Raw genomic sequence first — 17,841 nt, 5'->3', positions numbered from 1 at the left:
AACAATATGACCTAAAACAATGCCATGAGTAACCATAAATTGGCATTTCTCCCAATTAAGCAAAAGATTTTTTTTCTTCACATCTTTAAAGAACAAAAGCAAGATTATGTAAACAACTCTCAAAAGATTTTCCAAAAACAGAGAAATCATCAATGAATACTTCACAAATATCCTCCATCATGTCAGAAAAAATACTCATAATGCATCTCTGAAAAGTAGTTCGAGTATTATACAAACCAAAAGGCATTCTAGTAAAAGTAAATGTGCCAAAAGGACAGGTGAATGTGGTCTTCTCCTGGTCCTCAAGTGCTACAGCAATTTGGTAATAACTAGAGAATCCATCCAAGAAACAGTAAAATGCATTACCAGTCACACGTTTTAAAATTTGATCCAAAAATGGTAAAGGAAAACGATATTTCCTATTTGCTGAATTAAGTTTCCTATAATCAATACACATCCTCCAGCCAGTGACCATTCTAGTTGGAATCAATTCATTTTTCTCATTTTTGAAAACAATTAAACCATATTTTTTTGGTACCACTTGAGTTGGACTTACCCACTTACTATCTGAGATGGGGTAAATGATACCCACTGCGAATAGCTTGAGTACTTCCTATTTGTCAATTTCCTTTATGAAAGGATTGAGTCTACGTTGAGTATCATGAACCAGTCTAGCATCGTCTTTAAGATGGATTATGTGGGTACAAACAGCAGCATCAATACCTTTGATGTCGGCTATTGTCCAACCAATTGTGCCTTGATGCTTTCTTAAGACTTCAATCAACTGAGTTTCATCCTTCTGATTTAACTTTGAGAAAATCACCACAGGAAAAGTGCATTCTTCAGGACCAAGAAAAACATACTTTAAATTTGAGGAAGTAGTTTCAGTTCCAACTGGGGAACTTCTTCCTCTGAAGATTTAAGTATGTCTGGTGATGGTAGAGTTTCAAATTGGGGTTGCCATCTTGTGCCTACAAATTGTACTTCAAGTGGTAAAGAAAAATCTACAAAATAGTCCAAAACTTCAAGGACATTTTCGTCAACATGGTCGGTTTTTTCATCAAGTAAAAATTTAGGTGTCTGAAAAAAGGAATCATCATCAGAAAAAGGAAAAGTTGAGCAAATAAATTTTGTTGGTGTCAAACCCTTTACAGCATTCATATCACTTGTGTCATCAAAATGTGCTGGCATCTTGCAAGCGTTGAAAACTTTCAACTCAAGTGCCATGTTCCCAAAAATAAGTTTCAGAACTCCACTTCTGCAATTAAGCAAAGCATTTGACGTAGCTAGAAATGGTCTTTCAAGGATGACAGAGGTTCGGTAAATAGTAGAGGCTGGCTACTACATATCAAGAACTACAAAATCTACTGGGTAGTAAAATTTGTCCACCTGGACCAGCACATCCCCAACAATACCCCTCAGCACCTTAACTGATCTGCCAGCCAACTGTAGCATGATGGAGGTCTTTTTCAGCTCACCCATTCCCAACTGCTCATACACTTAGAACGGTAGCAAGTTCACACTACTTCCCAAATGAAGTAAAGCTCTCCCAATGTGTGACTCACCGATCGTACTGGAAATGTTGGGATAGTCGGGATCTCTGAACTTCTGAGGAGTCTCGCTCAATATCAATGCACTGACTTGTTCCGTTAGGAAAGTTTTCTTCTTTACATTTAGCTTCCTCTTCAATGTACACAAGTCCTTCAGAAATTTTGCATATGAAGGAATTTGTTGTATGGCATCCAAGAGTGGAATATTAATCTTTACTTGCTTGAAGATCTCCTGAATTTGTGTGGTATTTGTTCTTTCGGTCAGCTGCCAATCTCTGAGGATAGGGAACCATAGGTTGGTACCCCCTACTAGTTTTGGCCTCCGCGCTCGTAGGCTTCTTCGACTCTGGTCTCACTACCTCTGGTTCTTTTTCAGATTTATCAATCTCTGTTACATCTTCAAGCGTAGGATCAACTACTTGTCTGTCCATGGTCATCTCAGGTTGGGGAACTTCTTTTCCACTTCTCAAAGTAAGAACGATCTTCACTGTCTCAATAACCTCCTCTAAGACATTGTGTACTTGCTATGATTGTTGTCGGTACACTTAAGGATTAGGCTAAGGCTGTGCTGGAAATTCCCCTCTCTCTAGAGTGCTCAATGTCGTGCTCATCTTATTGATGGTGCCCCGCAAGTCATTTATGGTCTGAGTGTTCTGATTATTTGTGGTGGCCTGAATCTGCATGAATTACTGAAGTGTATTGGCCATCTATGCCATACTGTGATTGAGGCTAAAAGCTCTATGCAGCAACATGAGGTTGAAATCCTAAAGGTGCTACAAAAGGATAGCTCTGAGAACTCTGATATGGCTTCTACTGGTGCTAAGGAGCAGCCTGATGAAATGGTTACTGGGAAGGTGGCGGAGACTGGCTAGGCTGATCATTCCTCCATGAGAAATTTGGGTGATTCCTCCACCCCGAATTATATGTATTGGAGAATGGCTGATTTGTGCTTTGTTAATCCAGTTCGTTGATTACATCTGCTCAAACCCATTTTCCTAAAATACTGGCATAATTGGGCAATCTTAGGTCTTGTGGTTTGAATCAGCACATAAAGAGCATACCTCTCCTGCTTTCACGACCTTCACTTTTTCCATCTCCATGACCTCTAATCTTCTTGTCAATGCAGCTATTCAGGCTTGAACGCTAGTGTCCTTTTTAAGCTCATATTTGCCCCCACCAGCAATATCCCTCGGTGGCTATGCTATCAATGAAACTCGATTAGTCTAAGTGTTCCATTGTTGTGTGCTCTCAGCAAGATAGTCAAAAAATAGCAATGCTTCATCAAGTTCCTTGCTAAAGAATTTTCCATTGCACAGTCTGAACAAACTGCTTACATTCTAGAGCGAGACCAGTGTAAAAATAATTCACCAACTTCTAGGATTCAAAACCGTGATGTGGACAGATATTCACGCTGTGCATTAGACCAACCAGAGATAGAATTAGGCCTCAAATAATTAAACCAAATCTTCGCTTTATCTTTTAAAGAGAAATGAAATAAACAAAGTCTAATAAATTCATTAATAGTAGCTCTATTGATAAGAGTAGTGTAGGCCAATTCAAAATCTGTCAAGTGCAGATAAGGACTTTTAGAATCCATCACGGGAAATTGAGATATCACTGACATCATGCCATGCTTAATAAGAAAATTAGGTGCATCATCAGGTAAAATAATGCATGATAGTGCAGTGGTGCGAGTTGGCTGCAAATAATCCTTAAGAGTGCGTGGTGCAGGTGTAGCCATGGTTTGTTCAATTTCAATATCCTCGTCTACAGAAAAAACAGAAGAGCTATCTATCTCTAAGTTGTGTATACTACTCTCAATGCTCAATGTAACTCTAATTACACATTTCACTTGAGTAGTAGATGACAAGTGAAATGTGTAATTAGAGATAAAATAGTGAAAGAAACATTAACTACAAAAATAAAAATAACGAGTTTAAATTTACGTCAAGCAACTATTCCCTGACAACAACGCCAAAAACATGACTCACTAAAAAATGAGTAGCACGAAGGCTGTCCCAAGTGTAGGAGGATGTCGCATAATAATTAGGAAGAAATTCCTAGATTGTCTCCTCAGGAAAAGTTGCTTAAAATCAAACTCATTTAAAATGGTGAAAATATTCACAAGGAGAAAATAAAAGTTGTGGTGTGTGCAATGAATGGAAGAGTGCAATGGGAATAAAAAGAGCACTAGTCATGGACTAGATTCATATTTCTAGATTTTTTGAGTGTCAAAATGAAATTTAAGAGACTAACAAATTGAGATTAACATTCAAGAAACCAATAAGCTAATTAAACAATCTCAATTAATCAGAAAATTAAGTAATAAAACCGAAATTAATTAAGTCTTAAATAACTTAATATGCAATGAAAATAAAAGATTAACAAAACTAAACAAAGAACTAAGTTAGATTAGAAAATAATTAAGGCAATATGAGCTGAAAATTGAAAAGTCCCAAAATCAAAATTCTAGGGTTCATCTTTGTATTTAAATCATAAATTCTCAAAATCAATTAATAACAATTGTAATGTCTATTTAATGGAAAATTAAAGAAGCAAGGAAAATAACTAATATCAAGTAAATAAATAGCAAATAAAATACTCAAACTTCTAAGCCAAAAATCTCAAAAATACCCCATAAACTTCAAACTAAAATTAATTAAAAAGTAGAGAGTGGAAAGAGCAAGCCAAATGGATGGGTATGGAGGTGGTAGGCAGTGGAGGATGGCTGGGCAGCGGTAGTTGGACCCCTAGAGGAGTTCCTAAAGTTGTGGCGTGCGTTTTGCGTGTCTCTAGAAAACCCAAAAATCGAAACCTTTTTTTTTGTGTCGGCGTCAAAGACCCTCCAGCCAAAAAAAAAAAAAATGTTCTTGTGGCGTACGTGAGCAATAAACCCAAAAGCCCTCTGTGTTGCCTCCGTCCAAAGTCCAAACACCAAGAGAAAAAAATGTTGGGTCCCGTGTGCTTAGAGAATCCTAAAAAAGAAAACCTGGTGTCTTTTTTACTTTTCTCCTGCTTTGTATTTCTTGGCTTGGAAAGAAAAATAAATAGAACAAATAGAAAAAAGTAAAAATTAGAAAAAATAAAAATAAAAATAAAAATAAATAAATAAAATAAAAAGAAACAATAAAAGATCAAAAATGTGTTGTGCATGTGAAGAAATATTGTCTAATTAAATCACAAGTTATAAAATTAAGCATTAACTATGTTATAAATCAATTTAAATCACAACTTGAATTTATGCATCTTAACCATTTTTCCATCTAAAACCAATAATAATGTAATGAAATAATTCAACTATATGGGTTCTACATGTATAAAATATGCAATAATTCAGCTCAATCATGTGACATCTTCCTCTGATCAACTGCTCACCAGCACGAACCTACCATACAGTGTGGAGGTCATGGTCGTCCCTCTCCCGCCTAAACTCAAAGTTCTCTAGGTGGAAGGATATGATGGGTCCAAGGACCCGCTAGAACACCTGGAAACATTCAAAGCACACATGATCCTTCACGGGTTCCCGGGCAAGATCTTGTACCGAACCTTCCCACTGACGCTGAAGGGAGTAGCAAGGGCATGGTTCAGGTCCTTACAACTAGGGTCTGTCGATAGTTTCAGCGAGTTGGCCCGCCTCTTCCTAACGCAGTTTATGGCAAGCTAAAAAAGGAGATGCCCAGCTGCTTACCTCCTAACAGCAAAGCAACATGACAACGAGAGCCTCAAGGCATAACTCTCCCGATTCACAGGAGCACATGACCACAAATGATCCAGATGAGAAGATCACCTTGGAGGCCCTACTGGGTGGAATTTGGCCACAAAATCCATTCATGACCGAAATAGCACGAAAGACCCCCAAAACTCTAAGAAAGTTCATGGATCACGCCGACGACTTCATCAACACCGAAGACAGCCCCCCTCCCAGGAAAATCGAACTAGAGTAGGCAAATAAGAGAGCCGTAGGGCTAAGCGGCGGGGTGAGCCATGAGAAGAATAAGAAGGGTGCCTAAGAAACCAAATGAAGGAATGAGACACCGGCTCACCCGAGCACATACAAGTATGATTGTGGAAGGGGAACGCGTCCTGAGCTTGCATGAGGGCTTCAGCATGGACGAGAGAACCATAAGTATACCACCTACCACAAGACGAACAAGCACCGCATCGAAGACTGCTATATATTAAAGTAGAAAATGGAAGAACTTGGAAGCTTGCTGGACCAATAACGCCGGGAAGGTAGATGGAATGATGGGCACAAGATGGACCTAGTCTTAAAGATCCTTTGCAAGTTCCAGATGGGCCGATTTCAAGGTCAAGAGCCAAGAAGATCAAGGAGGCAACGCAAGGATTGGTGCAATCACTTGGGACGAGTCTAGTGAGAGCCGAATATTCAAGATGGGCTTCAGAGAAGGAGATCCAGTGATCATCCACATGATACAAGCTATGGAAGAGTACAACATAAATTAGAGTCTATTATTATGTTTATGTGATTGAAGGCTTTAGACTTGTTTATTTAATTAAAGGGGTTTATTTTATTAGGTCTAGGAATTAGTCTAGAATAATTAGGCTTGAGGATGCTTAGCCAACATATGTCTTATTTCTTATGAACTAGGATTTTTGGAAAGGCCTTGTATTTTGGCCAATGGCTTATTTAGAAAGTTACTTTTTAAGAACTAGGGTTTAAAGAGGTACTGTAGCCGCAATACTATTCATCCAAGGGTATTTTTGGAAGAAAGGGCTTTATTTTGGCTAGGGTTTTAATTAGGTTTTGGTTTAAATACTCATTGTAGCCTCATTTTAAGAAGTTTTATGAAATTTGATGAATTTATTCATTGTGAGTTGAGTTTACTCGTCTTGTTCTTGATTGAATTTTTAAACTTATCAAAGGTAAATCACAACTTTTGTGGCGTTCCTCCTTATAATCTGGGTTCTTGAGACAGGTTCTTCAACGTGTCTAGATTTTAATATAACCTAGGCTCTTGAAATGAGTTCTCAACAGGTCTAGGTTCTCCATCCATTGACTTGATTTTGACTTTCTTGGGTGAGTTTTCAAATTGATTGTCATTCAAGGGATTCCATTCTCACGAGTTCATATCATTTGGTATTCAGAGTAAGGTTTCCAATCAAGTCTGCTTCTATCTTTTAATTCTTGCATCTTCAAATTTAATTCTAGGACTTCATTGTTCTAGAGTTGCCAAAAATTGTTCTAGGGTTGCCAAAACAAAACGTAGGCTGCTGAAATTTTTAAGGTTTTTGGTTTGGCTGAAATTTACATCACCTAGGGTTTCAAAATTCTAGGGTTTCTTGCATCTCTAAGTTTGTCAATTGCTTGGAGTGTCGTTTCATTGTTTCTCTTCTACTTCATCGTCAATTCTTGTGTGCTTGAATTCAATTGCTTGATTTTCACAATTGAATATTGTTATTTGTGATTGAATTAGAGAAAAGAAAGAAATGAAAAGAAATGAAATGAAAAGAAGAAGAAGAAGAAAAAATGAAGCATATTAAAGGTTGGTACATAGTTACAACAAAGAGAAAGAAAGATATATATATATATATATTTTAATGAAATAGAACCTTTATTAAAAATCCCTCACTAAGGCGGAGGAATAACCATATACAATCAAGCAAACCACTAGATTTTATCTACGTAAATAAGGTATTCCCAAATAATCCGTTCTCAACAGTCCCCGTAATCTTCCAATCCCAATGTCATCCCCTACAAAATCCATTATCCTACTTTTCGCACCTTCCTTCGCTAAGAAATCAGCAACCATATTAGCTTCTCTATATATATGGTGAATACGGCAATTCAAATCCTAGAAAAGATATATTAGTTCTTCCCAGAAATCCCACATCTACCAAAGCTTACAAGTACCCAAATTGAGCCATCCCACAACTACTTTTGAATCTGACTCAACTAGTAAATTTCGAAAACCATGCTGCTGCGCCATCCTTAGCCCATCCAACAATGCAAGTCCCTCTGCAACCAAATTAGTAGCAATGTCGTGCGAATGTGCAAATCCCGCCAAAGCATGACCATGAGCATCCCGAAGAATGCCACCCCCACCGGACAGCCCTGGGTTACCATTAGATCCACCATCTACATTCAACTTTAACCATCTGTCTCTTGGTTTTGACCAAGCTATGGCTCTGGGCGGCTTAAACTTAATAGGAATAACTGGACAGTTAAGTTCCTTCAACCTTCTTTCATCTCTACTTGACAACTTTGTAAATTTTGTAACCTGCATAGAGATATTCAAAAGGAAAGATTTTACCCAAACCACATTTTTCCAGTTTGAAGCCACATCCTCCATAAGTGCCGCACACCTCGACCTCCAAAGAGCCCAAGTGATTAGAATGGGAAGAATACCTCTACACAGCCCTGCTTGATACGATTGAGATGCACGAAGCCACCAAATATTTACTACACCTTGCCAAGAATACCGTTGCGGAAGTCTAATACCCAATATAGCAGCAAAATACTCCAAAACTCTCCTAGCCACTTCACCCTCACACAACACATGATCAATACTCGCAATCTGAGGACATGAACAACAATTACATCTAGATGCAAACGATATTCCCAGTTTTTGAATCAACTCATCCACCGATAAAGCTTCCTTTCGGGCCCTCCAACAAACAAATGACATCTTTTTAGGCACATATTTATTCCACAACCACCTCTTCCAAGGACAAATACTTCCTCGTCGACAAATGAACTCCCATGCTGATTTAGTGCTAAAAACCCCATCTGATCTCGGCATCCAAATTAACATATCCCTGCCCGTTCTCACCTTTACTTGGGAAGAAATTATTTTACTAACAATCTCTATTGGAACAATTTGAGGTAGCTGCCGCTCATCCCATCTACCATTTACGAAGACTGAACGAACTTGCAACGACGTATCTCCCCTTACCTCTGTACATTCAGCCAATGGTCCGTCCCCTAACCAATTGTCATACCAAAAGTTGATCCCCCCATCACGAACCAAATACTTTGAATTCTTATTCAGCACAGGAAGCAACTCCATAACACCCTTCCAAAATCTAGTACCCCATTGATTGCAGACTAACGCAGGATGCTCATCCCCAACGTACTTTTGCCAAAAACAAATCTGCCCATAATGAATTCCCCACCAAAAGTTTCCATGCGAATTTCATAAATAAAGAAGATTGTACCTCTAAGAGATCTCAGATACCCAGACCACCCTCCTCTACCGGCAAACAAAATCTACTCCAAGCAACATTTTCTTTTATTCACCTCCTCCCCAACACCCAAAGAAAATTAGAGAAAATTGACACTAAAGTCTTATAAACACCCTTAGGAGGATTTAGCACAGATAAAATATGAATGGGCATGCTACTTAGAACATGTTTTATTAGCGTAAGTTTTCCTCCAAAGGACAAGAGCTTACTCTTCCAGCCCTCAAGTTTTTTCTGCACCTTTAGGATTAACGGCTCAAATAAACGAACAGTAAGACGCCCCACATGTAGGGGAACTCCAAGATAATTACAAGGCCATTTCTCCTCCACAAACCCTTTCATCCGAAGTACCTCCAGTTTCTGAGTTAGAGAAAAAAATTTTGAGAAGTATATAGAAGATTGGGTAGGACTAACAAGCTAACCAGAGATAGCTTCATACGCATGCAATGTTTTCATGATCTGCCTCACTGTCCTCTTCCCACCATTCGCAAAAACAAGAAGGTCATCCGTATAGAACAAATGACTAATCATTGCCCCCCCCCATGACTGAACGGCTTAATCCCCATATTAAACTCTGCTCGAATCATTCTAGAAAGCAATTCTTCAGATAAAATAAAGAGATACGGCGAAAGGGAATCCCCCTGTTGAAGCCCCCGAGAAGGCTTAAAGAAACCTTTAATCCTCCCATTCAGCATAATAGAACACATAGGAGACGCAATACAATTAAAAATAAGGTCCCTCCATTTTGCTGAAAAACCCAAACGTCTCATGACTTCCAACAAAAACTTCCAACTAACCCGATCATATGCTTTTGCCATGTCAATCTTTATCATGATATTTCCTCCCTGGGCTCTCCTATTTTTATCATGAACCAACTCCTGAGCGATGGCAATATTATCAAAAATACTACACCCTTTAAGAAATGTTGATTACTCTATAGAAATTAATTTACCCATCAATGGCACTAATCTATTAACCATAATTTTAGACAATACCTTATACACCACTGAGCACAAACTTATGGGCCTAAATTTAGCAAAACTGTCCTGGGCATCAACTTTCGGAATCAACACAATATTTGTAGCACCAAAGAAAGTAGATAAAGGTGCTCCTTCAAAAAACTCAATAGCCATGCTCAACAGGTCTTCCTTTATAATTTCCCAAGCATGCTGAAAAAAACTTGTTGCGAACCCATCAGGCCCTGGGCTACTATCTTGAGGAATCGACCATAAAGCCTCCTTAACTTCCTCCATCATAGGAACCCTGCAAAGAGATAAATTTTCCTCATCTGAAATAGAGGTCGTTAGTAACTCCAGAACTTCCACATTCTCCGAAGTCATCAACGCTGACAACAATTCCTGAAAGAAATCCACCGCACCACTTTGCACATCAGCTACAGAAGTAAGAAAGTACCCATCCTCCATACGCATATGGTCAATGATTTGCTTCTTCCTCTTACATCTTAACGACGTATGAAAGAACACCGTATTTGAATCAACTTCCTTAAGCCATTTAATCCTCGATTTTTGACATCCCATAATTTCTTGGCGATGCAAAATTTGTAGATGTCTCTACTTACAAAACAAAAATTCCGACTCTGCCTCTTGGGAAAAATTATCAATCACATTTTGTTCTAATGCTACCAAATCCTCTTCAATCGCTTTTAACTCCAACTCCACCCTACCGAAAACTTCCACATTCCACTTTCTCAGCACCCCTTTTAATTTTTTCAACTTCTCACGCATCCTTACCATCGCACATCCCGTTACCTCCTGCGCCCAGCACTCACGAACTACTTCCAAAAAATTAGAATGGGTACACCACATACGCTGGAACCAGAAAGATTGAGGTCCACATTGAATCTCCCGAAATAATTCAATAATCATCAGGCAATGATCTGACGATGTTCTAGATAAATACTCCATTCGTCCATCTGAAAAGGAGGATAAAAAGTCCATGTTCACTAACACTCTATCAAGCCGCGCCCAAATTCTACCACCCCCTAACCTTCCATTACACCATGAAAATCTCTGTTCAGACGAATGAATATCCAACAAACCACAAACTTGAATACAGTTATTGAACTCTGTAATGGCACTAGAGGATCGAATATTCCCACCAATTTTCTCATTTGTTGTCCAGAAAATATTAAAATCGCCTCCCAGGAACCAAGGGAACCCCACCACTACTAGCTCACCAATATACCTCTAGAGAAGCTGACGCTGCTACTGGAAACAACTGGCATACACCACAGTAGCAAAAACCCGAGTACCTCCACAAGAAAACCAACCATACAGAGCCTGGTCCATAACAGAAATCAACTCAAACTCAATCCCATCCTCCCAAAACAACCATATTTTACCTCCAGCCTCATTATTATGACAAAAATTTGGAAGCTTTAGCCACCTAGCCCAACGCTTGCATTTATTAACAGAAAGAAATGGTTCTAGCAAAGCCACCACCAGTGGCTTATGTTTACTCAAGATACGTCGCAATCTAGCCTTCGATGAACAAATACCCCTAATATTCCAAATAAGGATCTGCATCAATTAATAATTTTCTTAGACCGAGTAGTTCTTTCAAGAACTACGCTAGCTTTCTTTTTTTTTTTCCACCCTTCAGGTTTTTAATCGGAATAGAAACACCAATATCCAACTCATAGCATTTCATGGCCAACTCTTCGAACTCCTCTTCACCTTCCGTCTCCGATACTGAAAAACCAGTCATCCTATCCGATTCACCCATTCCTCCCCCATCCTCTCCTCTTCCATCATCACCTATACATAATTCAAGCTCCAAAACTTCATCAATAACTTTCAAGGCACTACGAGGAGAACATCTAGGAGATAAAACTCCTTCATTAAGTTCCTCCACCGCAACCAGTACCGCTTCCTTCTCAGCTTATTCAAACTAGCATTCCTTTGGTTTATTAAATTGTAAAAAGGCATCCTTCTGAAAAACAAAATCCTTCTCAACATTTGAGACCATCCCGATATCCATTTCCACTGGTACCTCCTGTAGAGATATACTGGTTTCTAACTCAGCTGCACAAATTTCCTGAATTTGAAAAAACAAATCACCATTCACATTCGCAAAAATGATCTCCGTTGAATTCTTCACCATACTTCTTGAGCAATTCCTAATTTCAGCCAGGATTTCCTCCCGTCTGGCTTTTCTCGCTTTCACCTTAGCAAGATCATGCTCAATCACACTGTCTTTTTTCACACCAACCATCTTCCATTCTTGCTTCAAATCCCCCTTTCCACCATCCTTCTGGTTTACCTTCGTCTTACCCTTCTTGATTGACTTTTCTTTAGACCCACATTTGGATTCTAGGTGACCTTGTTTCTGACACCATCCACAAAACGACGGAACCGCTTCATAAATAATTCTTGATAATGACTCGATTCGAGACCCGGTGGACCTAGCCAAAAATGATGCCGTAGAGGCTAAGACACATCCGTTTCCACACAAATCCTAGCCGCTTCTGGTCTCGTAACACAAGCCGTTGCATTATCACGCTTCAAGAACCGCCCCAAACCACCGCCAATACTCTTCAAAATAGAGGAGTGAAAATAATTTGGAGGGAGCCCAGGTAACAAAATCCACACCGGAACTAACGGAGAGTCCTCTTCTTCAGTAAAATCTAGAGTCCAATGAAAAACACGAAACGGAACACCTTGAATATCCGCATTACCCCTCGCCATCACATTCACAAAATCCTCCTCTGTCAACAATCTAACCAGCAGATTACGAGGGTTTCTCAACTGACCCACTACGGGCATGGCTTTCAAATTCCAACAATTTTTAATGACTCCCCTTACATGATCCAGTGAAGGCCTTCGACGAAGGAATTTTAGCACAACCGAAAATCGAAAAGGTTCTGCCGATTTAGCAATTTCAATCTTAGAGAAGAGCAAGAACATTTCATTATCATTGAACCATGGCTCTCTAAATGGAAGGTCAATCTCTGGTAAAGGCTATGGCCTCGGCACCACAATCACTGCACAACAGCTCCAGCAATCCCCACAACCATCCCTGATCCCCCAGTTGTCCCTCCCTTTCTCTCCAGATTCGATCCATCACCATCACTAGCCAAACCCGCCGAAGAAGCCGACAGGGCGGCAGGAAGAACCATACACAAAACCCTAGAACGCACTCCGATCCCAAGAGAATTCTAAGGCACCACACTTTAATGAGAAAGACAGATATTTGTTGATTGAGCTTTATCATCAAAGAGGCTGAATAAATCTTTCTAATTGATATCTTGTTTTATAATTACTCTTTCCCTCGTATAAATTTCTTGAATCTCATGTCATTTTATTCCTTCATTGTTTCTTATTCTTGTTTCTTGAACCTATTGTTGGTTGGAATAATACAAGGTTGTATTGTCTTGATTTAGTTCAACTAGGTCTCAAAGAACTTGAGCGGAAAAACTATTGAGGTGAAAGGCAAGAGAGTGTGAGACTATTATCGGGAAAAAGCCAATTAAGAGTGAAACACGAGTGGAGTGTCATTATTCGAGTGTAAACATGTAAGGGAGTGTGTGAGGTTTTCCACTAACATTCTTTTTATGTAGCACATTACGATGTCTCGTAGGAGTGACTTATCACCAAAGGGGATGGCAGATAACTCATCCTTTGTGTTGCAAGCTATGCAACAACAGTTTGAGGGGTTAAACTTGGTGTTGGGTGAAGTGAGAGATAGGATGGATCAACAAGATGCAATGTGTAGAAAACTGCAAGGTATGAGAGATAGAAGAGGATGTGAACCTAGTATTGAACATAAGTGTAAGAATGAAGAGTATGGTGAGTCTCTTGTTGCCAGGCGTGCTCTCAATACACAAATTAAGATGGATGATATAGAGCAGCAGAGCAAGAATATTTTTTATACTAGATGTCACATCAACAACAAGGTATGTGGTATGATCATTGATGTGATGAGTTGTATTAATTTGGCTAGCACTACTTTAGTTGAGAAATTGAGTTTACCTACCTTGAAACACCCTAGACCATACAAGTTGCAATGGTTGAGTGATTGTGGGGTAGTTAGGGTAAATAAGCAAATGTTAGTTTCTTTTTCAATTGAGAAATACAGGATATGGTGCTTTGTGATGTAGTGCATATGCATGCTGGCCACATTTTTTGGGAGAAGCCATGGCAGTATGATAGAAAGGTGATCCATGATGGGTTAAGGAATGTGTACAGTTTTGTAAAGGACGGAAAAATAATTAAACTTACTCTTTTAACTCTAACACAGGTTGATGAGGACCAACTAGAGCTGAAAGTGAGATTGATAAAAAAAAAAAAGAGGAGGGTAAAAGTGAGGATGAGATTGAGGAAAAAAGAAATAGTGAGACTGAAAATGAGAGAGAGAGATAGAGAGAGAAATGAGAAAGAGAAAAGATGAGAGTGAGGCTGAAACCTCAAGAAAAGAGAGAATGAGTTTAAAAATAATTGTGAGGTTGAGAGTTCAAAAAAGAGGATGGTGAAAGAAAAAAAGAGAGTGAAAAGGAAAAAAAGAGTTAGAGAAAAAAGAAAATGAGGCCGAAATATCAAGAGAAATAGAGAATGAAAAAGAAAATAGAAAGGTGGCTGAGAGTCAAGAAAAAAGAGTAGAGCCACGAGAGGAAAAAGAAAGAGAGATTGCAGAGAGAAACAAAAAGACAAAAGTGAGTTTTTATGCTAAGGCAAGCTTTTATACTAACGAATTTAACGACTCTTTGCCTAATGTTGTTGTTTATTTGTTGCAGGATATGAGGTCATAATTCCTAGTGGTGTGTTTAGTGGATTGCCACCTATTAGAGAGATAGAGCATTACATTGATTTTGTGCCAGGTGCAACAATCCCTACCCGACCTTTATTTGAAGAATATGAGTCCTTGACACACTTGAAAAGACAAAGTAAGTTGTTGACTAGAATGCATGCTAAGTGGGAGAACTGTATTGAGACTTTTTCTCATGCAATCAAATATACATAAGGTAAGGAAAATTTTGTGGTTGATGCTTTAGTAAGAAGGTATGTCCTTGTCTTCATTTTAGATGCAGAGTTATTGAGATTTGAAAATGATAGGGAATTGCAAGCTGATGACGATGACTTTGCTAGTGTGTATAGAGCATGTGAGAAGGCATCGTTAGGTAAGTGCTATAGACTAGATTGGTATTTGTTTAGAGAGAATAAACTTTATGAGCCTACTAGTCTTATGCCTGAGATGCTAGTGCATAGATGTGGTTTGTTGGGTCATTATAGTGTTAAAAGGATTTTAGACGTGTTAAATGAACGTTTGTGGGAGTATCATTTGCCATTCATTGACTTGTTGCATGAACGTTTGCGGGAGCATCATTTGCCTTTCATTGAGTTTGCATATAATTGGAGTGGTCATTTTAGAGTAAAGAAGATTTTAGACGTGTTGCATGAACGTTTATGGGAGTATCATTTGCCATTCATTGACTTGTTGCATGAACGTTTGCGGAAGTATCATTTACCTTTCATTGAGTTTGCATATAATTGGAGTGGTCATTTTTGTGTAAGGAAGACTTTATATGTGTTTCACGAACATTTGTGGGAGTATTTTTTGCCATTCATTGAGTTTACATATAATTGGAGTGATCACGATACTACTAAATCTTTACCTTTTCAAATTGTTTATAGACTTAATCCATTTACTCCTTTAGATTATTACATTTACATGTTGATAACAGGAGTAGCTTGGATGGACTTTTCCAAATTCTTGAATAAGTTAATGATAATGCATATCAAGTGGATCTTCAAGGTAAGTATCATGTTTCTGCTATTTTCAATGTTACTAACCTTTTTCCCTTTGATGCAGGTGGAGATTCGAGGTTGAATCCTTTTGAGGAGAGAAGGAATGATGGGCACCAAGATAGACCTAGTCTTAAAGATCCTTTGCAAGTTCCAGATTGGCCAATTACAAGGTCAAGAGTCAAGAAGATCAATAAGGCGATGCAATCCACTGGGGACGAGTCTAGCAAGAACCCAACATTCAAGATGGGCTTGAAGGATGAAGAGCCAGTGTTGATTCATTTGATACTTGCTATGGAAGAGGGCAACAACATAACTTAAAGACTTTGGGCACTTGAATGCTTTCAACTTGTTTAATTCATTTAAATAATTTATTTTATTAGTTTAGAATAATTAGATTTATTATGAGAAGGACTTAAGGGGGCACCTGTAACGCCCGTCCTTGTGGTGGGATTTTTTATAAAATGATTTTAGAAAAGACAACGGGAATTACCATTCGATTTAAAACTTTTTGTGTCCATACCCAGGGTGCAAGACTCTACATTATAAAATAAAATGTGATTCGAGAACAAAAGAGGTTTACAATGGAAATCATCAATTTTAACAATAAAATGCATCTCATACATTTAAATGCTCATGCCTAGACTTCTGTGCTCTTCCCCATGGGCCGTGTCTGCCTGACGCGTACTTCTCATTCAGTTCCTGTGGGGGGAGGGGCATACATAAAAACTAAAATGAGTCAATGACTCATAAGCATTACTTCATACAGTTAAAATATAACGACATAGGTTTTCATTCATGCATTCATCATTCATACATACTATACGTACATGCATACGTGCATTCATTTGAAAACATCACTGGACGGGATTTTTCTTTAAGAAGGTGCTTTCTTTTCATAAAACGTTTATCCCGCAAGTGCCTTCATTTCTTAAAGAGTTCGTGCATTCATGCATTCATACATTCATACTTTCTTATCACTTTCATTGGCCGGTACACACTGTTACGCCCCGTGTGTTGGGGTTAGTGGTCTTCCTTTGGACCCGGACTCTGCCTTTGGCTACGGATTGGGAATCCCTTTTCAGTCAGGCGGCAGCACTAGGTGCACTACCAGTAATACTTACCCGGTATTGCAATCTGTCCATTCATTGGTACCCTTTCCATTCATTCATGTGGCTGTTACGTATTTTCAGACATTAAACGTTCAGTCCTTTCATTTCATTTCAGTCATTTCTTTCAGTTCAGTCATTTTCATTTAATAGTTCGTTCATGGAAAACGTCTTTTAAAAGCATGAGCTTAAACATCATCTTTTCATGGCATCCGTAAAACATCAGTTCATGGAATCATAAAACATCAGTTCATGGATTTTCTTAGAAAATACATACAATAGATACAGCGTATAGTCATCCATTCACATGCGTATAATTAATACTTTTGGTGCGTAAAAAGGGGTTGTCGAGGAGGGGCCGTACGTACGTATACCTTTGAACACTTATACTTGGCATGCTTTTAGTAAAAACATATTTCGTGTCGTTTAGTAAGGAAAAAGCGTTTCATTTTCGTTTTTTGTATTTTATGAAAAAGCTCTAGAAGAGTATGAACTCAATACTTACCTGGACTTCATTCTACTTTCATATCATGAAGTCCATTCATATGCGTGTTAGATGACAACCTACATACATACATATAACCTTCACGTCATTCTCTATCTAAAACATATGCAACTTAAACTACAATTAGAACGCTCTCCTTCTATCTCATGCTCTTACGTGCCCTTTACTATGCTAACACCTTCGGGGACCACTTACGGTCACTATCTCTTCCCAACTAGACGTTCTTGCCTCGAGTGCTCATCACTAAAGTGAATCCGTGATTCACCTTAGGATTAAGATACTAAGACAGTCATCTTCCTTTTCCTGTTAACCACATTCCGACGCATGATTCCGACCGATAGAATCACGCATCCCAATCCTAACAATACACCCGTCACTACCTTCATGTACCTTAGCCCATACTAAATCCCCATTCCCATCTATACAAGTCACACGGCTCTAAGCCAACTCTGAGGCTTAAGCACCGTGTAATTACGTTTAAGACAGATTACCCATTACATATGGTGAATCCATCCAGCACATGTGTCTAACCAGATTACACACGTACCTTACCCCTTATCACTTAAGACCAACATATAACACATTGATCACCTGCTTGTGTAACAAGCACCATACTCCGATACCAACCTTATCTTAACCCGGCTAGCATGACTCTTCATGCTACCCATCCCTTTTGACAGTTCATCCAACACTTAACACGACAAGACTCTGTTCAC

The sequence above is a fragment of the Juglans microcarpa x Juglans regia genome, chromosome 8S (assembly GCF_004785595.1).
Source record: "Juglans microcarpa x Juglans regia isolate MS1-56 chromosome 8S, Jm3101_v1.0, whole genome shotgun sequence".
NCBI lineage: Eukaryota > Viridiplantae > Streptophyta > Magnoliopsida > Fagales > Juglandaceae > Juglans > Juglans microcarpa x Juglans regia.
This window is presented reverse-complemented; position numbering follows the sequence as displayed.